This window comes from Ambystoma mexicanum, chromosome 8, assembly GCF_040938575.1.
Source record: "Ambystoma mexicanum isolate Mex_15411 chromosome 8, UKY_AmexF1_1, whole genome shotgun sequence".
In the NCBI taxonomy this organism is placed as follows: domain Eukaryota; kingdom Metazoa; phylum Chordata; class Amphibia; order Caudata; family Ambystomatidae; genus Ambystoma; species Ambystoma mexicanum.
In genome coordinates, this window is record NC_090929.1 from 906,267,839 (window position 1) to 906,294,242 (window position 26,404).

Here is a 26,404-nt window from a genome sequence, read left to right on the forward strand (position 1 = left end):
GGGATCGTTCCACTCCATGATCTCGAGAGCCACCAAGCTATTCCAGCTAGTGCCTCAGGAAACGAAGGAGGAGGGCTTCTTGTACTAGAGGTACACGGCCAAGAGGAAGACTATCATGGCGTTGCCCTTTCTGGACAACGTTTTGGAAGAGGGCCAGGCCCTCATGAAGAACCTTTGCACGCATACAGCCAAACAGGATAGGCTGGAGAAGAAATATCTGGTGCTGGACTCTGCACCCAAGTGCCTAAGGTTTCAGTCATCTCTGGATTCTGTGGTATCGGTGGCCGTGAGGAAACGGACGGCCAACCCGTCCTCGTCATCGAAGGTCCCTCCGGACAGCGAGGGGAAGAGGATGGACACCATCAGAAAGAAGGTGATTTACACCACAGCGTCCAATATCAAGACGGCCAACACACTGGCGATCCTAGCCAGGTACAACCGGGAGTTGTGGTACAAGCTGGGCTCTATACTGGAGTTGCTGCCCGATGATAAGAAGATGGAAGCAGAGGTAGCGCCTGATCACGCCATCAAAGTGGCATTGGACGTCGCCGACACAGGTTTCTGGCAAATGGTGAAAGGTGTCTGAATCAAGGCTGGATGAAGGCCACAAATTTACGTCAGGAGGTCCAAGCGAAGGTGCTGTATATGCCCTTCGACAGAGAGAATTTATTTGGGAAAGTGGTCAACAAGTCCTTCCAGCTCATCAAAACGTATACGGAGATGGCCCGTTCCCTGGGCACACTCCAGCAGCACTGCTCTCCTTTTCACTCCTCCAGGGGAAAGTCGAGCATGTCTTCAAAAGGTTTCTCCACATTGTACCATCAGCCTTTCATATCCACAGCTCAGGAAGCCTACAGAGGTTGTTCCCAGACCTATGGTAGTAGACGACAGTGTTGCTGTCGCCCGCAGGGCAGGACGCCGGTGCCGAAGCAAGCCTGGACCAACCAGTCAGAAAGGAGACAGGGGGCTGAAGGCCCATCCTAGATCTACGAAATCTGAACAAATACCTAAACTCCCAAAGGTTCAGGATGGTCATATTGCAACACGTGCTCGGCCAACAGGAAAAAGGAGTCTTCTTGAAATTGTTGGACCTGGAGGATGCCTAATTCCACGTCCCCATTCACAAGAAGCATCGGAAGTTACGTTTTGTGTTGCAGGGACAGAATTACCAGTTCAAGGCTCTACCTTTCAGCTTGAAGTCGACCTGCAGGGTATTCATGAAATGCCTGGCACCAGTATCGGCCCATCTGCATCTACTGGGCATACATGTATACCCGTATGTGGACGACTGGCTGATCTGCGAAGGCTCGCGGGAGATGGCTGACTGACACATGCAGAGGACCGATCTGGGATTCTCCATCAACTATCCAAAGTCTTGCATAACGCCATCACAGAACGTGCTGTTCCTATGCGCCAGAATCGATACAGTGTCTTGCCTGGCGTCACCCTTGGGGGAGAGGGTAGGAGCCATTCAAGAAAAGGTGCAACGACTGCCGTTGACGAAGACAGTCACGGTGCGGGTCGTCAAGTTGTTACTGGGAATGATGTCGTCCTGCATATACCTCATCCGGCTCTGCAGGTTGCATATGCGACCCGTTCAGGAATTCCTGGACGCCTGCTGTATACAGGTGTCCGGAAACTTCACGGACAAGTTCTCTCTCAACGACGAGTTTCGTCGGGCGATAGGATGGTGGGGCGACCGCTGCAACATCGCACAAGGCACATGATTTCAGAACCCCCCCCATACCATGAGACAGTCACCACGAACGCCTCCCTGGAAGGATGGGCAGCGCACATCAGACATCTACACGCCAAAGGCCTGTGGCTGCCGGAGAAGGATCTTCATATCAACATCCTGGAGCTACGGGCAGTGTTCTGGGCCCTCAAATCATTCCTACTGTCTCTGAAAGGCAAGGTGATGAGGACCTTCACAGACAACACCACCACCATGTTCTACATCAGGAAACAGGGGGGGCACTCAATTCCCGGCGCTCTCCAGAGAAGCGCGGGTCTTGTGGCGCAGGGCGGTCAGACAGGGGATGTTCCTCATCCCTCTCGACCTGGCGGGAGTCAAGAACACCATTGCAGACTCCCTCAGCAGGGAACTGCGCTCCTGCCATGAGTGGGAGCATCTTCAGGATCAGGTGGACCGCCTATTCGTCAAATGGAGCAGGCCCCAGATAGATCTGTTTGCGATGGCGGCAAACTCCAAGTGCCAGAAGTTTGCCAGCAGATTCCACCAGCCGAAGAGCCTGGGGCACATTTTCTCACTCCCACCAGAAGGGCTTTTTCTGTAGGTGTTTCCTCCATTCCCTCTCCTGCTACGAGACATCAACACACTCAGATAGTATCCATGCAAGATGAAACTCATCGCCCTGGCGTGGGCGAGGCAGATTTGGTATCCGTACCTTCTCAGCCTGTCAGCGTCGCATCCGGTCAAGCTGCCAGTGATTCTGGATCTTCTCACCAAAGAAGGTGGTGCAATCCTTCATCACGACTCAGGATTGCTGAACCTGAGGGCTTGGCTCCTGCAGCCCTAGAGTTTGGAGGATACGAGTTGCCTGCGGACTGCAGGGAGGTCCTCGGCAAGGTCAGGGCGTCATCGACTTTGAAGTGCTACAGTCACAAGTGAAGTGCTTCACTACGTTGGGCCAGTCTCAGAAGATTACCCCTCTTAGGGTCACAGCCCCGCAGATCCTTCCATACCTGCTATCCTTGGCCAAGGCCGGACTGGGCCACGCCTCCATCAAGGTGGCTATCTCCTGCTACACCAGGTCTCCAGGAAGATCGCCGCTTTGATCCAACCGACTCATCAAGGAATTTCTCAAAGGACTTTTTTGATCTTTCCCACCAGTGAAGGCTCCTGTCCCGGCGTGAGAACTGAACCTGGTTCTGACGAGGCTAATGGGGGCCCCCTTTGAGTCTCTGCATCAGTCCCCTCTCAAGTTCCTCTCGTGGAAAATAGCTTTCCTTGTGGCCCTCACCTCTGCCAGAAGGGTAGGTGAGATCCATGCGTTATCCTACAAGTAACCATAAATAACTTTCAGAGAATCGAGGGTGGTGCTGCGTACGTACCCCTCTTTCATGCCGAAGATTTAGTCAGAATTGTACCTCAATGAGCCTTTGGTGTTACCTGTTTTTTTTCCCGAAACCTTCATCACCGGCGGAAAGGGCATTAAACTTGCTGGAAGTTGCTCGTGCCCTGAAGTTCTACGTGACACGCACAAAGAGTTTTCAGAAAAGACCTCACAACTATTTGTTAACTTTGGTCCTGTGGGGGGGCGTGGCCAGCGAGCGCGCAAAGATGTGAATCTTCGGCGCTCCCGTGGCCGCCTGAAACATCCTGCAAAATCCTGCCATATGGATTGTGTAAAAGCAAAATAAAGATAACTCCAGGCGGCGGAACCTCGGAGCAATACCCGGCGGAGAACAGAGTTTGCAAAGAGAAACACGAGATATCGGCATTGGAAGTTTCGCCCGGGAACTTCCCGAGCCCGAACAAGATTGCTGCCGCCAAGACCCGCTGAATCGTGACAGGGATTAGCGAATGGAGCCCACGAGCCCTGACAGCTGAACGCAGCAGCCGCGCCTCGCATCCCGGGGCGATCCGAGGGTGCGCCACCACCGAATCCTGTCATCTGTCCCCAGTACGGCTGGGGCGGGGAAGACCAGAGTGGGCTAGTCCCCGGCCTGCGACATCGGCTGGGTCTGCTGCCATCGCCGCGTGGTGCGGCCAGGGGACAGGGTGCGGACGAATCGGCCCACCCCTGGAGATGGAGAGCGGATCCCCCCGGAGGGGGAACCCGACACAGGCGGCAACAGCTCGGAATCCAACCTTCCACCCCCCTGGACCTCGGAACTAAAGCGAACGGCCACGGGTAAACTGCCACGTGGGACCCGCCAACCTGAATCCGGTGTGCCCATAGGGAGTGCCCCTGGGGGAAACAGCAACTTACGCCCGTACACGCTATACGGGCAGAAGCATACCGACATCTCCAGTGCGCAAAAGAAGCCAATCCTGTCAAACGGGGCCTCCTCCACTGGCACTTATAGATATACGGGGCCTTATACAAAGCAACACCATGGGAAAAGAAAAGAGCAGAAAGACCTCTACACAAAGCACCATGGACCAATACGCCACAAGCACATCCACTGTACAGGGCACTGAGGACCATGGGGTGACCCCCCCCCCCCCTCCGCCAGACGAGACCCTCTCGCTCAAGGATGTGATGGCCGCCAGTGGGGTACACCAACAACTGGCGCAAGCATTAACCATATTGAAAACCCTGGAGGCCCAAGTGGATGAGGGTGAAGGCAGGTCCCGCCGCAACAATATTTGCATCCTGGGACTGCTGGAACACGAAGAGGGACCCAGCATGGAGCTTTTTCTGGAGGAATGGTTGGCAGACCTGTATGCGCCAAAGACTCTCTCGAACTTTTTCTCGGTGGAACGTGCACACCGCAAACCCACAGGCCGCCCGACCCCGGGCGCACTCCCAAGGACAATCATCGCAAGGCTGCTCAATTATCGAGACAGGGACGCCATCTTACAAATGGCCCGAACCAAAGGGACAATGACACATAACGGAGCCAGAATTGCCTTGTATCCAGATTAAACCCGCGAGGTCCAGAAAGCCAGACAATCCTTCGAGCACCTTAAAAGGAAGCTCCACTCTATGAACGTGAGATATGGGCTGCTGTTCCCAGCACAGTTAAAAATACAGCATGAAGGTAAAACCGTCCACTTCACCGATCCTCAGGAAGCCTGGAAATGGGCCGAGACCCACATCACAGGGGACTAGACTGCACCCGTTCAAAACCGCAGAGGTAGACCAAGACCCCAACCACGGGGAGAGGGACCCGCCCAACGACCCATACCGGAGATCCCAGCGGACCCGGACGAAGACCGCGATCCCTGACAAGGTTCCTGGAACAGTCATGTTGGCCAGAGAGGGGAACTCACAGTCAGTACCCTCAATGATCGATCCCTTTCTTGGCAACCATTGGCAATGCAACGCTCCTGCCGGGACGACACCAGTGATGGGATGCCGTCGCTCCCACACAATTGATCAGAGAGCCACGCGCTGCCATCGCTAACACACCATGCCATCGGCGGTCACCACGCCCCTATTCCGAGTTACCAGACCCGCAAGCGAGTAGTAAGTTGGTGGGAAGGTGACCACAGTTCACATTAAGTTAACCTGGCGACAATGTTTTGAGCGTCAGTAGAGTTTGGGCGACAGTTACTTCATGTTGGGGAGGAGTATGGGGTGGGGGGAAGGGATACAGTTCTACATTAGTTATTTCCGGGAAATCACACTATATCCACATTGATCAAGATGCCACCGAACACACCATGCCCGATGCCAACTCCTCCACCTCACACATACGCCACATCTCCACGGCCAAACGCACCATGCATCCATCTGGCACAACCTTCCAGATCTCTAGGCAGCAATGACCACACAGCGCCAAGATGACCCCACTTATGGAAACGCACTAGCCCCAATGACACCCAACGAACGCCACAGGTCACTCAAAATCATTACTTGGAACGTAAACGGCATGGGCTCAATTATCAAACGCCGATTAGTCACGCAATTCCTTAACAGACGCTCTCCCGACATAGCCCTCCTAACCGAGACCCACTTAGCGGGTTCAACCTGCCAGTTCTTTCACAGAACTAATTACCGATTAGCATACCATGCAGGGTACACGATGGGCTCCCGGGGCGCCCTGATACTTTTACATAAGCGACTCCCGTTTGATTTATCTGCTGTAGTATAGGACCCCTTGGGCCGTTTTGTGATGAACCGGGGCACGCTGAGGGGAGAGACAGTGGCCATTCTAGCGATATATTCCCCGCCGGAGTTGGGGGAGGGTCTCCTGAGGAAGGTGACGGCCTTGATGGCACAACAGCAAGCAGAGGTGTGGATTGTGGGGGGGTTTAGGTTTAACGATGTTATGTGCAACACACTTGACTGGACCCAGATCCGCAGCGGGAACCCAGACCGTCCCACGCCTGGCAACCTTCACATCAGCGCTTGGTCTGAGTGACGTGTGGAGAGAGCTCCACCCTACAGACCAAGGATTTTCCTTCCAATCGGGGTCCATGCATCCTTATCCAGGTTGGATTACCTCTTCCTCCCGGCCCCAGAAGCATATAGGGTTATATCGGCAGATTTCCTTCGCCGGGGCATATCGGACCACTCTCCCCTGGAGGTGACGCTCCGTACGGATCGTTCCTTGCTGCCCAAAACATTGCGGCTAAATGGCTACTACCTGGGCCTCCCCGAGTTCGTGGAGCACATCACGGACAAATCCAATGAATTCTTTGAGATCAATACAGGCTTGATAGAGGACCCTGTGATATTATGGGAGGCACATGAGACAGTGCTTAGGGGGGGAAATGACAGCCTGGATCTGTAACCAAAAGAGAGAACATCACAGGAAGGTGACGGAGGCAGAGGAGGAAGTAAAGAAATGGGAAACCAGATATATATCTAACGCTTCCCCGGAAATGCACCACTCCCTCCTGAAGGCTAGAGCATCACTCCATAACACGGCGCTTGATAACGCACGGCAGGCGCATTGGGAATCAAAGACTAGAATTGATGAGCAAGGGGACAAAGCCGGCAAACTATTGGCATGGCTGGAAAGACGGGAGGTGGGCACAGACATGTCAGACAGATCACCGACGGCCCGAACGGGCCGGCCCAAACAGACCAAGAAATAGCAGAGGCCTTTGCCAAATTCTATAGTACGCTTTACGCCGCCCTAACGGCCCCCACAGACGCTTCCCTCCTGGATGAGATTGTGCTTCTGTAATTATCAGAATTGCAGAAAACTCACTTAGACAGGGAATTAGATGAAACCGAAATAGCGGAAGCCATGACCCAGCTACAATCTGGGAAGACACCTGACCCAAACGGCTTCCCAGTCTAGACCTGGAAGAAATTGGCCAGCAATAAGATGGCCGCCCCCTCCGGGACCTATTCCTCGCCGCTAAAGAACAGGGCACCCTCCCACCCGATCTACGAAAGGCCAACATAGTGGTCATTCCCAAAAAAGGCAAACCCCCCGATCAGTGCACATCGTATAGACCGATATCGCTTCTAAACAGTAAAACTAAAATCCTTGCCAAAGTACTGGCCAACAGGCTCCACAGGGTAATATCCTCACTGGTCCATCAAGATCAATGCGGCTTCATGCCGCAAAGATCGACCAGAATGAACCTACGCCGATTACACCTGCTTTTGGAAGAGGCCCCAACCCTTAACACTCCACTCGCACTCCTCGCAATTGATTTCAAGAAAGTGTTTGATTCGGTGGTGTGGGCTAGCCTCTGGGCAACAATGAGGCACATGGGCATCGGCGAAACGTTCCTTAGTTGGATTCAACTCCTATACGAAACCCCACTAGCTACAGTTAGGGTGAACGGCTGGACCTCCGGGACCTTCCTGCTGGGCAGAGGCACCCGGCAGGGCTGTCCTCTGTCTCCCCTCCTCTTCGCCCTAGCAATCGAGCCACTGGCCCGATGGCTCCGACAGGTCGCCACGTGGTCCGGATTCCGTTGGCCAAATGGACGGGAGGATAAGCTCTCCCTTTATGCGGACGGCCTATTACTCTACCTGAGTAACCCAGACCAAGCATGCCCAATCATAACCCAAATGTTAAAGACCTATGGAGACTTCAGTGACCTTAGAGTAAACTGGGGGAAATCAGTTCTCTTCCCAGTAAAAGGGGATGATCTGGCAATCCCCCGGGACTCCCCATACTGAATAGAAAGAGAAGGCTTCCGCTATGTGGGCATATGGGTTTCCGGGGTTCTCTCAGACTATGTGCGTCACAACCTGCACCCACTGACGGGCTGCTTCGCGGGGGATGTACGACATTGGATGCACCTCACACTCATGGGAAGGGCGGCCCTCTTCAAAATGATGGCACTTCCACGGTTTCTCTATGTACTGCAGAACGTCCCACTGGCCATACCAAACTCGGAATTTGTCCGGTTGGAACGCTTCCTCAGGGAATTGATATGGAAGGGGGGGCAACCTCGAATTGCGCTGACCACGCTGCAGCGATCGATCTGGGAGGGGGGTATTGGAGTCCCACACCTGAAGTCCTACTACTGGGCCAGTCAACTAAACATAGTCAGACCTCCTCCATGGGGACCGTGACCTACCACACATCAGAGAAGAACTACCCTTCAGGCAAGATACCCCACCACTCGCAACGATGTATCAACGCCTATCCAGACCCCCTGCACAGACAATGTCCTCCCACATCGCGATCGTCTGGAGGCAGGCACACAAGCACATAGGCTTGGGGAATAGGATTACCATGGCACAACCACTATGGAATAACCACATGCTGACGGAAGTGTGGAAACTGCCCGCCTGGACCCGGTGGTTGAGGGCCGGAATAACCACGATAGGAAATATCTTAACAGAGGGCTCTATTCTTTCTTTTGAAATGCTCCAGCAGGAATATGGTATTTCAGCAGCAGAACACTACCACTACACACAATTATCACACACACTTAGTGGCCACAGGTAAGCACTTGCTGACGCTCCAGACTACACACCCCTGGAACGCAACTTACTTCCACAACACATCCCCACCAAGGTAACCACCACTCTATATAAAGCTATTAATGCATTTGCCACCCCAGAGCTGACCAGCCTCAAAGACAGATGGGATCGGGATGTCGTGGATATTGAGCCTGAGGACAGAATCCAGGTTCTCATGCATCCACGTGAAATCTCTATAGACTCCAGAATAAGACTGGTACAGCTAAAGATACTACACAGGGTATACTACCCCCGAGTGGCCCTTTTTGGTTGGGGAAGGGCAACGGATCCAAACTGTTTGAAATGCCGGGGGGAAGAGGGCACCTTCATCCATCTCCTTTGGGACTGCCCTAAAATCAAGATATTCTGGACACAATGCTTACAGATTTTGGCAAGAGCACTGGGTCGCACGATAGAACTGCGACCCGCAATAATGTTACTGGGGGTCCCAGATGAGAACATCTCAAACAAATGGGAGGGCATTCTTCTCTCCACAGCAATGGGCCTGATAAAATGTGACATTGCACAGAAATGGGGAGCCCCTGAGTGCCCGACAGCAGCTCAGTGGTCCAACGAAATGGACATCTGCGCGGCGAAAGAACTCTGAATTTATACAGCACGGGGATGCCCGGCAAAGGCCACTAAAATCTGGGGAAAGTGGGAAGAACGTGTGACCTGAGATCGGTCCGAGGGGTGGGAGAGCGGGAAGCGCAAGAGCACAACATGGACATGGCAAAGAACATGTTACTGGACAGGTGATGTACAGAGCGGCAAGAGACGAACAGATCGACGATCGACCCGGCAAAGGGAGACGGAGGGTGGGGGAAACAGTTGGTGTGTTGTATGAATGTTCAAAAACCTTCAATAAAATGTTATTAAAAAAAAGAAACTTTGGTCCTGTGAACCATGGGAAGGCCTTGTCCAAGGCTTCTATTTCAAGGTGGCTGCATCACGAACTGTCACCGGTTTGCGAACCCATCGCTGCCTGACCCTTCAAGAGCCCACCCCACCAGAGCGGTCGCTGCGATGACAGTGTTCTTGTCTGGTGTGCCCCTGCTGGACATCTGCAGTGCTGCTATGTGGAGGTTCACGCACAACTTAACAAAGTTCTACTGCGTCGACAGGTATTCCAGGGAGGAGTCGAGAGTCGGCCAAGCAGTGATACGCAACCTGTTCATTGAGGTGAGACTGTTCTGGAGGTAAGAATGATTTGCTTCTGTTGAGCATTTCCACCTCCCGTGGTTGTGTAATGTTGTACTGCTATGTATTCGTTATTCATGAGCCTGTGAATCCGTGCCAGACACCATGCTGGAGAAGGTTAAGTTACTTACATGTAACTATTGTTCTCCAGCATGGGTCTGGCATGGATTCACATGCAAACCCGCCCCAGTCCCCTCTGCGGCTCTACTTGGTCATACTGCCACTTTACGTGCTTACCAAATCGGAAGATGGCTGCCAGAGGAGGTGCTTAGGGAGAGGACATTATTGGATGGGGGCAGTATGACCCAGAGGACAGTGATTGGTTTAGAGGAGAAATACAGTTTTTAAGTGAAAGTGAAGTAGTTTTTTATTTTACTGAGCATTCCCAGCCTGACAACGGGGAATATTCATGAGCATGTGAATCCATGCCAGACCCATGCTGGAGGACAATAGTTACAGGTAAACAACTTAACCTTACTTAGTATCTCTGATTTCACAGTTGTCCTTATTTCAAAGTTCAGTCACAGGTCTACCTTTCTTCGCATCTCATCCACATGCGTGCAGCCTTCACTGGCGATATAATGTTGCTACTTCAAACTTTAACACGCACCAGTTTCTCAGGTCGCTTGCCAACTCACTGGCTGTGTGTGTTTCTTTCGTGGTCGTACGATTTCCAATTCACGAGTCAAGGTTAGTACCACAGGTTTGGCCTTGCCTCCCCAACTCTGCCGTTCACCCGGGAGGGTCGCTGGTGAACTTGAACCACAATGCAGCTTTCTGATGTGGGATATGGCCTTCTCTACGTGTCTTTCACAGCCTGTCGGAGGCAACGACATCCAGTAGGGGGAACTCTTAAGGTTTTCGACCCGCTGCTCTCGTCCCTTTGTTCTTTCGCTCTGCTCCAGTAGGTTGCCTTCGTCCTGGAAGATCTGCTTGTACTCGTGTTCCGCCTTGCTCAGAATGTGTCTCTAGGTTCTGCCTTTTATTCTTGTGAGAAGAGCCAATTGGTATCGTATGTATGCACTTAGAGTCAAGTGCCTGACTGCCTGACCCACTTAGCGGGACATGTCCAGTACGATGTGTGAACGTTAATGTTACTCTGTCACCCTCGACCCAGTGTTTATGCAAAAAAGGGGGGGGTGGGGTAGGGACCTTCAGAGACCCTAAAAAATAGGATGGGTCAGCTAAACAAAATAGGGGGGAATACCATGTCGCACCATCGGCTGCCTCACCCCCTCTCCCTGAAGACCCCTGTAAGGAACTCATGGTAGTAACAGTAAAACAGACACAAGTGATCACAGTTCAAGGGTGTTTATTGACTTTAAATGGGTGAGATAAACGCCTAACCCAAATCTAAGTTGGGAGCAAGCTACAACCATCAAATAATAATAAGGCACTGCTAGTGGTGACTTGTCAAATAAAAGGGCCTATACTAAAAATAAAAACGATTGCCAATCCTTACAACTAAATACAAAAAGAGTGCGGGATTGTGTTCACAAGAAAGAAAGAAGTGTTCACAATGGATAAGTCAGGATGTGGTAGCCAGGGGTCTCGCTTCCCCATGTTTTGAGCATGGGACAATGCGGGACTCATGAGCACATCACATCCTCGAGCTTTCCCAGCACGAGACTGTAGTTCCGTTCTCCGGTATAAGGACCTTCGGTGGGTAAGTGTCTTCTCTACAAAAAGTCTCTTGCTCAGAGGACCGGATGTGCTCAAAATAACAAACAAAAAGTTCCTTTCTGTATGTGCGCTGGTTGATGACTTTTCACCCCTGCATCCCCCTCTTCCAGGCTCAGATCAACAAAAGTTCCTAGCGATATCGGGACCTTCTGTTGTTGTTTCTTGCTGTCGAGGGCCTGATATCTTCAAAATCACACACAAAAGTTCCTTTCTGATTGCATTTAGGGTAATGATTTTACATCCCTGGGTCCCCCTCTTCCGAGCTCAGACCCCTCTCAAATGTCAGCCTCCCTCCGTCAGGTACACTATGGCTTGTAATCGAAAGATTTAATTTGCTGCATTCACGCGTCGTTGGGTGATGGCTTGTCACCCCTTGATCCCCCTCTTCCGTGCTCAAACCCTTCTCGACTGTTTGATTCCTTGCGTTGGGTTCACTACAGCTTTTACTCTCGAATGTCTTTTTAAACAATTCACTGTGGAGTTCCCTCCGTCAGGTTCACTTGTATCAACACAATGTTCATGGGGCCTCGTGCTTCGCCCTGTTCTGCAGGTATCCCTTCGTCGGGTTCACTATTGCCAGCCGCATGGTTCCTCTTACTTTCTTACTATGCGGGATTCACTTCCCTTAGCTTTCCAATAATTACATGCTGGTCAAAGACTTTCGACTGTACAGGGTTTTTTCTAGACCCCTGTATGACCACTTTGACCTTTTCCTTCCGGCTATCATATGGCCTTTGGGTATTGGTAGTTTCAACAGTAAAGGGGATCAGCCAGAGTATTTTGACTAAGCACTCACGTGGCGTCGGACCCCTCTGCAGCTGACCTTTCCCCTGTGGTGTTAACAGTTCTTTATGTACAGTTGAAGGGATGTCTTTTCACACTTTCGCCACTCGCAACCTTCTTTTGACACAGACCGGTTTCACACAGTTTCCTCTGACTCACCGGCTGTATTGAAGGCTTTGTTTGTGTCCTTTTCTTCATCACTGGGTGTCCCTCCTCTGGGCTCTGACCTTTCTTTAAAGTTCAGAAAGAAAGCTTCCTTCTGCTGGGCTCGAGCCTCCTTCCAAAAGTTCACACTTTCAACAAAAAGGTTTTGGGACTTCTAGTCCCAGAATGCACTGGGTTCATTTGCTCCCATTTCATTTCTCCCCGAAAGGGCGTTTTCTGTCATTGGGAGCTGCAGTATCCAAAATGGGGATATTAGTAGGATGCCAGGGTCTTTCCCTCTGCCACTCAGAGACCTGGGTTTGCCTACCTAGCCCACGGGGGGAGTTTCACTGTAGCTGCCCCTGGTGTTGCATTCTAGAAGTGGATTTGCGCTCCACACTGCAATCTCCTCTCTGGTAGCAGGGCCAGTGTTTGGGCGGTATTCTTCTCCTGCTCTACGTCTCCCAGGGTCTCTCCAGTTTACCAGGATTTTCTCCTCCTCTCCGGCACCTTCCAGCAACCCTGACTAGCTCACTGTGCTGTTTCTGGCTGCTGCTTTTGTACTCTCAGCTAGAGTTGATTGGGTCAGGTGTGAGTAGTTGTCCCTCCCTGCCTAACTCTGCCTGACCTCATTATCGGGACAACATGGAGACAGCCAATAGGAATCCATTGCCCATTGATTCCTATGGGTAATCCTCATGAATCCCATCTGCCTCTTACTCATCCCAGTCCTTGTGGATTTCAATAGGGGAATGGGATTATGGTAGTTAAGATTAAGATATGCCCTGGGTCCTAGTTGTTAGGCAGAAACCTGTGCAGTTCCCTTAGGGACCACTGCAAAAGGCTTAGGACTACAGGTGTTGGCAGTAAACCTAATTGGTAGCAGTCTGTACCACCCAGATTTACCTGGTAGCTGTGGCTGAGTGGCCAGACTTCTCTCAAGAAGAGTTAGACAGTATATAGAGTATGCAAGATAGGTACCAAAATACAGTAGCACAAGCAAACACTGACCAGAGCTTGGGTATAAAAGTATATAATTATTTATTTAAAAACACACTTTGTAAAATACACTAACACTAATATGGCAAGCAAGTTCAAACACAGTCACTATTAATATATATACATCCCTGATTACTTATTGAACAAGTCTTAGTTAAAACACCACTTATTTGCAGACAGAGGTGAGCGCTTAACCTAAGATGGCACTCCAATAAGTTAGTTAAAAAGGGAGGGAAAAAGGCAGAAGTAGGAAAATACACAATACCAACACTTTAAGAGAACCAGAGCAAGTCAATAAAGGCAGAGTCTACTGAGGAGCAAGAAAGTCATAGGCCAGGCCCACTCTTTGAGAGAGCAAGACGGAATGTCTTGCTCTCTTAAAGTTGAATAGTACTTTAAAGAGTCTTTGCAGATAGTTCAAAAAGGGTTGGATCAAGTCAGGAAAAGTTAGTTAGCAGATCCCAAGTCACCCCAGGATAGAAAGTCAAGGATTTACGGGATACCTTGATCAGTCTGTTGCAAGGGAGACCAGGCGGGACACAGTACCTGAAATGGTGAGAGAGCTCCAGCGGGGGCAGTTGTTCCTGGCAGCGGATGCAAGTCGGTGCTTTGTCCAGGGGAAGAGAAGATCTCGACGTGGAGGAACGCTGGAGGTCGTTGCACTGCCAGGGAAGAAACCAGCCGCGGAGTTTTCCGGTTAAAAGGTACTACCCTTTTATTCGTGGTAGTGGTGAAGCGTGGCTATCCGGCTGCCAGGGTGCTTGGCACGGGCGATTCGACCACGAGACGATCCAGGAAGGCGAAAAGGAGGGCGAACTGGTTATCCCCACCAGTTCAGAGGAAGAAGACTCTCCGGGATGAAGATCTTCTCTGTCGTTGGGAAGTGGTGAGACGGTTCAGCAGGGCTCCACCAGTGGTGTCGTTGTTGCAGGTCGGCTCAGCTTCTCCCTCTTCGGATTCTTTGGTCCTGTGGCGACTTCTGAAGTTCCAGTCCCCAAAGCCCTGCTTTTATGCAGAAAACCCCCATTCATCAGTCCTAGCTGTCACTCAAACATGCTAAGTGGTGAGCTGGGCGGCTCACCACTGGGCCAATCACACAAGAGTGTGACTTGAGTTGCCGAGGCAACTCAGTCCAGGGTGCCAAAACCCCCCTCCCACACATCCTGTAGACCCAGACAGAGTGGCACCACTTTTGGAGGCTTCTGTGTAGAAGCCCGCCAAAAAGTGGAACAAAGGGCTCGACTTGGGTTGGGGTTACAGAGGCGAACACAAACGCCATTTTAAAACCGAATCCTGGCAAAAAGACCCAACCGGGGAATAAATATTAAATAAATAACCCGGCAGTATCTTTAACATTGCACCAAAAAAAGTGGTGCGTTTAAAATGACTGGGAAATCCCATAGGAAATATTCTGGTGGAATATTTCGCGTGGTAACCACTGCCACCAGCCAGAAACTCGATGAGGGGGGACTGCACAATGCCCCCTCGAAAAACAGACCCAGGGACAATCTAATTACCCCTACCAGTACTTACACAATATGATGGTTTGTACTGGTTCTGTTCACAATTGAAGACTAGTAAAGTCAATGGTGACTTTACATGCCCTACGAGACAGAAGTCAGTCCCAGGGTATGGAGTCTATGTTTGGGGGTCACTATGATACCCCTGTGTTACTGGACTGAGGGTGCTGTGTAACACACTTAGCAAAACCACATGAAACTCTATGGAGTAAAAGATCCCATAGCCCATAAAACACATTACAAAGTCAAAGGATATCTGAAATCATGTCTAAGAGTGGGAGAAAAAGAGTCTCACTCTTAGCAGGAGAAAAAAATAAACCCCAAAAAATCCAGCAAAGCTGCTGGGGGACTCACTAGGTTTGGGAAATTAGCCTTAATGGAGAATTCTCCCTAACACTAGTTTTCTCCTCCTTTTCCGTAAGGGAAAGTACTGGGGGGATGGGAATTTGGGGCAATATCCCATAAAGACTGCTGGAGTATCGGGTAGGGACGGGTGCATCATAAAAATTGGGATACCGTGTCTCGCTCAAGGGCGCTTCTCTCACTGTCTCCAAGGACCCCCTACCCAGGTGATCCTCCCTTGCACGTCCGCCTCCAGGGTTGGGATCCAAGAGTGATGGCCCTCCCCTAGCCACCTGAACAAAGGATAACCTTGGAGAAACACCTCAGGTGTCTCACACCACCATCCAGGTGATCCTCCTGCACTGGTCCACCCTTAGGAACTGGATCCACCTAGATGTGAAGTCCCTCAGGACTACCGGGCGAGAGACGCTTTGGTTTCTCACACTTCAGACCCTCTCCTGTTGGAGGAGGTTGTTGTATGTCAGAAGCAGGAGCCAGACACAAAGGTGGCATTTTCGATGTAGACTTTTATTTTAAATAACAAAAACAACACCTACCTTTCCCTGACCTAAAGTAAAGATAACTGGGTGCTCGCCATAGGGATGAATATCCAACCAAAATAACCAGCCCCTATCCCAAAAATTCTCTTCTGACCCTACCACTAAATGAAAGAACTAAGAAAGAAAGGTCAGAAGGATGACTCCCTCCTACTGAAATAGGGCCCCACAATCATGGAACAAATAACTAGAAAATGGTTCAAGTTTCAATGAAGGGTCAGTAGAATGACTCCATTCTCCTAGTTTATCAAGTTTCAACCATGGTGACAGTCTCTAATACACTGGTGTTAATTCAGCATATACATTACTCTTCTGCTCTTGAACCCCTTTCAGGCTTGACTCTTTATTCTTTATTCTATACGCTTTAGTGTCTGATTTAACAGCCAGGAGAACGATTCCTTTCTTCTGGTACAACGTAGTTGTGCTTTAAGATCAAACAATACTTTTCAAAAGCCCTTGTATCTCCTTCCAAACACTTTTTAGGGCGAACTTAAACTCCACTTTTTCCTGGTTTCTCCCCCGCTGAGGAGACTGTTACTTCTCCACTTTGAACTTGAATGTCTCTCAAACAAGCACTGAGATTGAAAAGGGCCCCTAGGACTAGAAAGGTCACTCCTGATGTTGTCAGTCTAGAAAAATGGATACCTCTCATGATTGACGGCAAACGTATTTTGGTGGCCGTGGGCCAACCGTCTCATGCACGCTATGATAGACATATAGGTTTCTGAGTTTACCAATGAACGACCATTTTGATGTAACAAGGATCGCCATTTTGTTTTCTAACAATTGCTCATTGCTTTCTGTTCTTATTGCTTCGCAGCCCATTTTCTGCTTACACTGCTCGACTGTTAAACATTGTTGACTGAACGTGAAAGGACAAGGCCGCAGGGCCGCAAGGCTAACAAAAGTTCGTTGAAACACAACGTAGGCACCGCCAGGAAGGAATGCCCGGCTCCCTCCCGAATGTAGCCTTGAAGCAGAGCTGCAGGGCATTTAATCATTTCACAGCTGCCAGCCAGTCTCGTTATATGGTAGAATATGTTAGAATAAAGCAGCTAAAAGCTTGGATTATGCTCTTCTTACACGGCCCCCCTTTTCTGAGCCCTGTAGAGCGTGTCGGCTCCCAGGACACGAACTACAGCACCTCATAGATAGTAAGGTCTGGAATGTGACTCTTCCCCTGTATGTAGCTCGCTTTCAAGAACAGAAGCACTGTGTTCTGTTCAACAACTAAAAGATGCCTCCACACTTGCAAATTGTATATTGTTACTAGAACAGATATTTGAAGGTGTCATAATTGTCGGAAGTGTCCATCATCACACCGAGTTCAAAGAAACCCAATAAAGGGGGGGTGTTAAAGATGTCATAGCTGATTGTATGATATGCATTTTGTATATATGTAACTGATGTACGTAATTCACTCTCTTGCATCCCTCGAGGTCTAGATATGCACGTCGCGGGGCGTGAGACTGAGTTGGCCAACTGAGACTATTTGCTTTGCAATAAACCCTAGCTTTGGGAATACAACCTTGTGTCTGGCGTATCTATTGTGTATGGTGACTTGCCTTGTTTCCATAGACGTAAGGGACCCCTATGTACCCCTTTCAAGATGGCGCCCGAATAGGGACCCTCCCCCACTTGTTCCATCGCATACGTTGTAATTGAGTCAAGGCGGAGAACGGCGAGGACGGGACGATCGAGCCGGGATCAAGAGGTGTTCGGGGCACCCTGTAGAAGTGATGAGAAATTCCTTTGCAGATCTGCACACATCTGATCCCTGATCGACGTACCTGGCTAGAGAACAAGGAGGCGAGGGTCCCGAAACGAGGCGGAAGCCAAGAAACGCAGACACGTAATTGGTTGCGTCAGTATACAGACGACTTGTGTCCGGAAGGACAAATTGATTTATCAGGTGAGTCATTCCCCGATTCAAAGTAATCCTGATATTGGTTGAGAGTTGACTTTGCAAAATCAAACGCCCTAGGTAAGGTTGATTAACCAGGGCGAAGGTTGAAACATGCCTGGGGTATTGTCCACCCTAGCGGGGTTTTTCCGCTGTGGTAGACAATCTTTGTAAGATGGCCAAATTGCACCACCTAGGGGAACGCCGGCATATAAGATGTATGTGAAGTATGGAGTGGGTGCAATAATATTCTGTGAGACTTGGCATAGGCAAACCAGAAAGCAACAAGACCATCAGTGGCCGATTAATGGTAGTTTTGAGATAGCCAGAATAGATAACTTGGAAAGGGTGTTGATAAGAAAGAAAGCGCGTCCTGCAGCATTTGATATCGTTAAGGACTGGAGAAGGGAAGCAATGCTCCGATTTAGAAGTAGAGCGAAGCATGTGCGCAGGCATAAATCGAAAGGTGAAGTAGCGGAAGAAAAGGAAAAGGAAGAGGAGTGGACTGAGAGTCTAAGGAGGTCAGGTAGACGTGACCAGTTGAATATAGAAAAAATATACCCACAACGAGAATTACACATAGCAGATGAATTGATAGAAAACATATTGATCCATACAAAACAAGGTCCAAGATCAGAAGTGAGGCCAAACATGTCAGTAACTATTGCCCAAACCCCGCCCGGAGCTCAAACTCTCCCTCCTGTAGCTCAAGCCCTCCCACAGCCACAGACCGCGCACGTAACACTTCCTATTAGCCAACCAGGCCCACAGCAGACACTCCCGCTTCTGTTGTCCCATCCGCACCTCCCACCTTAGATACAGACTCGGTACCGTCCGTCCCTCCCTCCCGGGGGTGAAATTGAAACCACGGGGACGAGAGGCGGGACAGAACAAAGTAGATTCACGAGGGTAAATCGCAGTGCGATCAGCAAAGAAAGGAAGGTGGAATTACAGCAACAGGCAGAAATGTATATAGACGGGAATGATGGGACGACAACATTGGCTTCGATATATGATTTCCGAAGAAGCAACGAAAGACAGGTAGTGTTGGAATGCATGTGTGAATATTTGGTGGAGAGATGGAAACAGTTAATTGGGAAATTACCACCGCAGCGATTGTTGGATTTGAATTCTTTAGCACGCTGTAGGGAGAGGGATGAAGAAGTGAGAGAACATGTATATGGACTTTTTGAACTTAAAAATGAATTATATAATGATTATGCCGAAATGTTTACTGCACCTGGGTACAGGGGTAAGGATATCGGGAGACATAAGAAGGAAACTGTAGAGCCGTATATACAACGACGACATTCAATGTCGTCAGTACAGAGGGGGGACAAGATGAAAGTATGTATACGAGAAGCGTTTAGATGGATGTCGGATCCCAGCATCCCCACAATGGAGATACATGAGATATTTGATGAATATTCCATGCCCATGAAAAGAAAAGCACTGGAGCCGATGGCTGAACATTTACTAGACAAAGATATAAAAAACGACAAGGCCAGCCCACCCGAAATAATGGCAGTATATAAGAGAGCACTAGAGCGAGGGACAGGAGAAACAGCCTTATCGCTTGATCTGGGAATATTGTTGCACATGAGAGAAGGGGGGAGGGACAGTAAGTGGGGCATTTCCTATGAGAGTGGTCCCACTTACCTTTGTGCCCAAAGTAGAGGTTCCCGCAACGGGCAACGTAGCGGCGCAGGTAACACCAGCCCATTATACCGCCCAATATGTGCATGTCCCCTTTTCCAGACAGGAGTTGAACAACATAAAGCAGACGATTCCAGATATAAGAAAGAATCCTGCAGGGTTTTACAAGGAAGTAGAGTCTTGCCTACAATCATCCGTGCTTACCATGGGTGACATAGACCTAATATTCCCAGTGATCCTGCCAACAGACATGTGGAAGCAAATAAGAAAGGTGGATGACATAACGACCTTTGGCGCCACATGGGCGGACTTGATAAAAGAAGACAGGAATAAAGCGGTTGGAGGAACACTGGGACCGAACCTGGTAGCATTACCAGCAAGCATAGTACAGAAATTAAAAGAAATTGTCCCAGAGAAAAGAATTCAATGGGACAAATTGACTGCATGTGTACAAGGCAAGGATGAGTTAGCTACAGATTATTTTAATAGGTTTGAAGGAGTATTTACAGACTTCAGTGGGCAGGATGTGAGCTCGGAAGCGGGAAAGAGGTTATTTGTTGACAAATATTTGAGGGGGTTAAAACTTCCAATCCAGAACCTAATAATGACATCAGAAAGTGCATGGCAAGCAAAAACACTGGGCGAAGTGTTACACATGGCCCAATATTATGAGAACAGAGTGACTGCGGAGAAAGAAAAAGAGGAGAAGGATAGGGTAAATCTGAAAACACGGGTGCTACTACAGCAAGTAGCAGGACATAATAGAGGGAGAGGGAATTCACAAGGAAGGAGTAATTTGAATATGCATGGGGGGCCAGTGGGACCAAATCAGTGTGCGTATTGTAAGGAGGAAGGACACTGGCGAGCGCAATGTCCACATCTGCAGAATAGAAATGGGTCTGGTCAGAGGAGACAGCATCGAGGGCACCAAGGAGCGAATAGACCAAATAGGAATAGTATGCAGCAGCACCACAATAATGGAGGTAATCAAAACCAAGCCCAAAACCAAAGTGCCCCTAACCAGAGTCAGGGACAGCAAAACCAACAGTATGGAAACCAGAGTGGGGGAAATAGAGGGAAGAGTGGGAACGTTTTTGATACACAGCCAAACACGTATTACAGTAATAGTAATGATTACACATCGGACGATGTGTTATTTCCCCAATAGGACAGCCCAGGACAGGGGTCGGAACCAGTGTCTATTCCCGTGAATCAGAGAGGACCCTACGTAGAAATGAGAGTTGGGAGTGAGGAGCACCGCTTCCTTGTAGATAGAGGAGCGCAAAAGTGTTCAATAGACCATCACTTGGTTCCGAATATACCGCTGTCAGGGCAAAAGAATGTTTCCGTAGGGTTCGCAGGTACACCAGTCATAAACCCAGTGTCCCAACCAGTCCCAGTTACTATAGAACCAATTACTGAACATTGCCCTTTCCTTTTAACAGAAAATTGTGGGGAGAACCTGTTGGGATTAAATTTGTTGAAAAAATTAGGTGCCTTTATACATTGCACGGCAGACTGGGTGTTCCTAACGATTTGGCCGCGTCAAGATGCCCCTGTGTCAGAATTCATGTCTGAAACTTTACCAGGAGAACTAAGTAAAGTGCCAAACTGTGTTATGGGCAATGCATGATAATGATGTAGGATGCTTGAAAATAGAGCCAGTAAAGATCATTTTGAAAGAGGGTGTTACACTACCGTGAATTCCCCAATCCAGCATTTCGGCTGAAGGTGAAAAAAGATTGGCACTACAATATTGACAATGATACCTGTCTCAGCAGAATACTTTAGTGTAGTTGATCTAAAAAATGTGTTCTTTAGCATTCCAGTGGACAAGGACAGCAGATATTTGTTCGCGTTCACATTAGGAGGACGATAGTTTACATTCACGCGGATTCCGCAAGGTTACACGGAAAGTCCGAGTATTTACAGTAGAGCATTGAAAGAGCAGCTAGACATGCTAGAATTACCAGTGGGTTGCGTACTCTTGCAATACATAGACAATCTATTGTTAGCTGCTGACACAGAGGAGATTTGTAAAGAAAGCACTGTATTACTACTGTCACACCTAGCGGTACATGGCCATAAAGCTAGTTTGAAGAAGTTTCAATATAATCGAAAGGAGGTAGCTTATTTGGGCTACCTACTTTCGAAAGAGGGAAGAAGGCTAACGCCAGAACGAATAGGAAGTATTTCTTGTATGCCTATTCCAAAGAGACAGAAAGAAGTCAGAGCCATAATAGGCATGGCTTCATATTGCCGATAATAGATCGGTAATTTTGCGTTAATTATGAAACCGATGGTGAATTTGACTAAGAAGGATGCGGTTATGCCTTTACAGTGGGATGAGGAATGTCAGAGAGTGTTTGATAAATTGAAAACTGCATTATGTTCTGCTCCAGTTTTGGGCACACCAAATTATGAAAAGGTTTTTAGACTGTTTGTGTGAGAAAGTGAAGGATGTGCATTGGCGGTTTTGACACAGGAATAAGGTGGAAGAAATAGGCCGTGCGGCTATTTTTCTTCTGCGCTGGACCCTGTAGCGTGCGCACTACCACGATGTTTGCGATCTGTCACGGCGGCTGCTGCGTCGGTGAAACAAACGGAAGGAATTGTATTGGGGCATACTTTAATTCTGATGGTGCCACATGCCATAGACATTCTATTAAATAGGACACAGACGCAACACCTCACCTCTGCTAGATTGACAAGATATGAGATTATCTTGTTCGCGCCCCATATCCAAATTATGAGGTGTAGCGCTTTGAATCCTGCAGAATAATGCCACTGCCCATAAAAGAAATTGGTGACAACGAATCGCCCCCCCCCCCCATGATTGCTTAATGGTCACTGAGGAAGAAACAAAGGGGAGAGTTGATTTAAGTGTACCCCACAGAAAGAGCCAGATGGAGAGTTATTTTGTGATGGCTCTTGTTTTAAATTACCCGATGGCATGACAACTGCCGCCTACGCTATCACTACCCTAGAGAGCATTGTAGAAAGCAAAAGAATCCCCTACAACTCGGCACAAGCCGCAGAGATAATAGCATTGACCGGAGCCTGCGAGATTTCTGAAAATTTGAATGTGGATATATATACTGATAGTCAGTATGCTTTCGGGGTGGTTCATAACTTTGGTCGACTCTGGGCTGAGAGAGGTTTTTTGACATCACATGGTGCCAGAATTCAACATGGCCCTTTGATCGTACGATTGCTGTCTGCACTCACGTTTCCAAAACGCCTAGCAATAGTGAAATGCGAGGCACACAAGAAGGTGACATGCAAAGTAGGAGAGGGAAACGCATTTGCAGACAGAATTGCGAAACAAACTGCCACTGATTTCAATACTAAAATGATGACAGTCCAGACTAAGGAAGTACCCTGTATGATAGAAAATGGAATTGCCACTGTCAAAGAAATGCAGCCTGAAGCCACGGCCGATGAAATACAAGGGTGGGCAGAGGGCTCTGCTGAGTTAGATCTGGAGAGTTGTTGGGTGGACAAGGGAACTAGAAACTGGATGTTGCCAAATTCTTATGTGACTGCAATGGTCACAATGGCCCACAGCCCTACTCACATCTGTGCGAAAAAGATAATACAGCACCTATACACAGTATGGCAGAATGTAAACATAACGAAGAATGCAGAGGGGTTGGTGCAGAACTGTATCACGTGTTTACAACACAATGTAGGAAAGGGAACAGTGACTCCGGTAGGCAGTTTTGGACCGCCCTCTATGCCTTTTGAGGTAATCCATTTTGATTTTATAGAGATGGAGAGATGCCAAAACTTGAAATATGTCTTAGTGGTGATTTGTGCATTCAGCAAGTGGGTGGAGGCATATCCCTTAAAAGACTGCACAGCAATGAGCATGGCAAAAGTAATGCTTAAAGAATACTTTTCCCGTTTTGGCCTGCCCCGTGTCCTATGGTCAGATAATGGTCCACATATTTTGTGGGCGCAGTGGTGTTACAGGTATGTGCGGGTCTTCAGATTGATAAGCGATTTCTCCCCTCTCCCTTTCCCCCTTGCACTTTTCCCGTCCCCCCTACCCATGCACCTGCGCGATCTGAATGACACCTGGCCTAGTAGGATCGTTTGTCTGTCTCCCCTTGTTCCCCCCTCCCTGCCTCGTCGCGCCTTGAAACACTTGTGTATAGGCGCGTTACAAATGCCATATCATATCATATCATAGTTCAAGACATCCGAGTTCGGCCGGTCTTGTGGAGAGGCACAACGGGATCCTCAAGTCAAAAAGCAAGATATGTGCAGGAAGCAAGTTGAGTTGGGTGGATGCATTACCAATAGCGATATTATGCATGCATAAGTCTGTACAGGCTAGAATTGGGCTCTCCCCGTACGAAATCATAATGGGGAGGCCGGCAAATGTTTGGTGCGCACCTCAGCCAAAACGACTTAGGGAGGTAGAACATCCTGTGCTTAGTACTTATTGTGGCCTTTTAATGCAGAAATTGTGTATGATTCATCAGCAGGTACAGGAGGCTTTACCAGTGAGATATACCGGTCCGGGACACGCGCTGGAGCCAGGCGACTGGGTGCTGCTAACATTTTTTGAAAGAAAGTCATCGTTAGCACCCAGGTGGCACGGCCCCTATCAAGTACTCTTGGCAACGCAGACGGCGATACGAATGGATGGACGGAAGTCGTGGATCCATGCCACCCATGCCAAAAAAATTCCAACTTCACTGAAAGACTTGCCTGACCCAGACGACCGGAAAGAGACAGCGGTCCCAGAAACGAAAGAAACTGTTGCCAGTAAGCCGCCACCAAATCTGCCCGAGCGAGAAGTGAAACTCGAAAACAAAGCCTGAGACGATTGCCAAAAAGGGCCAAGGGCAAAGAGTGCCCCAACGTTGCCCAGCAGAATCTACATCACTGTTGGCTGACACAAAATCTTCATCGCAAATACCGGCAGACACTAAACGTATACCCCTTTGGCGCCCACCAGCACTTGCCAGCACGCCAGAGACCGAATCTGCATCACTGGCGCGGTGCACACCAGCACCTGCAATAGCGCCACAGGCTGACTTTGAGCCTGGATCTGGAAGTGCACCGGCACTGTTCACGGATCACACAATACCAGGAGTGAGGCGATATGATTTGCGGCCTCGAAAGACAAAGTGATCCACAGTTCTTTGGTGTGTAAGTCAACCTCTGGTTCTGCTCATGGATGGAGAAGGAACTAGAGGTGTAGAGGAGAGAAGCATGAGAATTGTGCAGGTCGGAGAATTCAAGACTCGTGGCTCCTCGGTGCGATCATAAAAAGTACATGTGTCTGGAACCAGAGCGGACAAGCTGGGCGCACATGGTACTAAGGCAATAGATAACTGATCAAAAGTCCTCTGAGCAGTATGAGAAAGGACAAGTGATCTTGCCTAAAAACAAATAAGCAAATCCAGGCTATAAAGGACTGGCAGAACTGAACTGTGACAATTCCGTTGAACTTATTGGCATCAGAGCAAGTGCATCGAAGAGAGATATCCACGACAAACGCTAATAAGGAAGAAGGAGGACGATGAGAAACATGTCGGGACCGGTTTCAGCCGCCTCCTGCACCGCTGCTGAGAATGAGTTAATTGTAAAGACTGTAAGCTTAAGAAAAACGCATGGTAAAAATAATTGTATGCTGGCACTGACAATAATTATGTGCTTTATGAGTGTGGTAGCACCAATAACGACAGCCCTAGTATTATGGTATGTGGAATTGATACACCCATTGGGAATGTTTTTACCAATAGTTAATATATCCACTACTGAAAGCCCGGTTCAGGTGATTACTTATACCTTGTCCCCAATGGAAGAAAGACAGAGGGAAGGGTATGGAAACAATACGTTGTTATTGATCATGAATATGACACATGCAATTCTAAAGATGTAATAAGGATCGCCATTTTGTTTTCTAACAACTGCTCATTGCTTTCTGTTCTTATTGCTTCGCAGCACATTTTCTGCTTACACTGCTCGACTGTTAAACATTGTTGACTGAACATGAATGGACAAGGCCGCAGGGCCGCAAGGCTAACAAGAGTTCATTGAAACACAACGTAGGCAGCGCCAGAAAGGAATGCCCGGCTCCCTCCCGAATGTAGCATTGAAGCAGAGCTGTAGGGCATTTAATCATTTCACAGCTGGCAGCCAGTCTCGTTATATGGTAGAATATGTTAGAATATAGCAGCTAAAAGCTTGGCTTATGCTCTTCTTACGGCCCCCCTTTTCTGAGCCCTGTAGAGCGTGTCAGCTCCCAGGACACGAATAGCAAGCACCTCATAGATAGCAAGGTCTGGAATGTGTTACGCTCACCGGATTCCCACGGGGGCGTTGATCTGGACTGGCCCGCTGTTGCTTCCACCAGAGTCACACGTAGAGCCTAGATTACAGACTGGACAGACCCACTGAGCTTCGTTTGTTGGACTCGTACGAATATCTTTCTGCAATGGAGAAAGGGAATTAACCTCCCGTAATCTGAGCGTTAACCCGCCTTCCCACTTCCCTTGTCTGCCCACTGAACACTCCTGAAGTTCCCTCTTCATCTCACCTGAAGATTTGGAAAGATGAGCTCTCCATCCTGCGTCGAGTGCAGGGGCGCGTAGACGACCAGTTACTTCACTGGCGTGGAGGAATTGGTGAGTTCCAGTATTGACTCTAAGTCCAATTGTTCGTAAGAGTTCAAAAGTCTGATCTTCGCTCTGCCAGATTCCTTGCAGGTTACGGATTTACACCACCAGAAGAGTTCCAAGTGGCAATTGGTAAAATCCTGGTAAGTCTATTGTGGTTCTCCCCTTTGGGGCCGGGGCACAGCGATGATGCAGAATTAACTGCGCCGACCCGAAATGAGGTGAGTTCCCCCCTGTGGTAAATCAGGTAAGTCTTTGGGGTTAGGTTGTATTGTCCTTGTTTTTTCCCCTTCGGGGCCGGGGTGCGGCGGTGATGCAGAATTCACTGCGCCGACCCGAGATGAGGTGAGTCCCCCCCCCCTGTGGTAATTAGGTAAGTCTTTGGGGGTGGTTTGTATTGCCCTTGCTC

The 26,404-nt window shown here is 49.1% G+C and overlaps 1 protein-coding gene across 5 annotated transcripts in view; it reads left to right on the forward strand.

Moving 5' to 3' along the window:
* Positions 1-26,404, forward strand: part of PARG (poly(ADP-ribose) glycohydrolase) — a 2,316,516-nt gene that overhangs the window by 2,174,504 nt on the left and 115,608 nt on the right. The window lies entirely within an intron of this gene.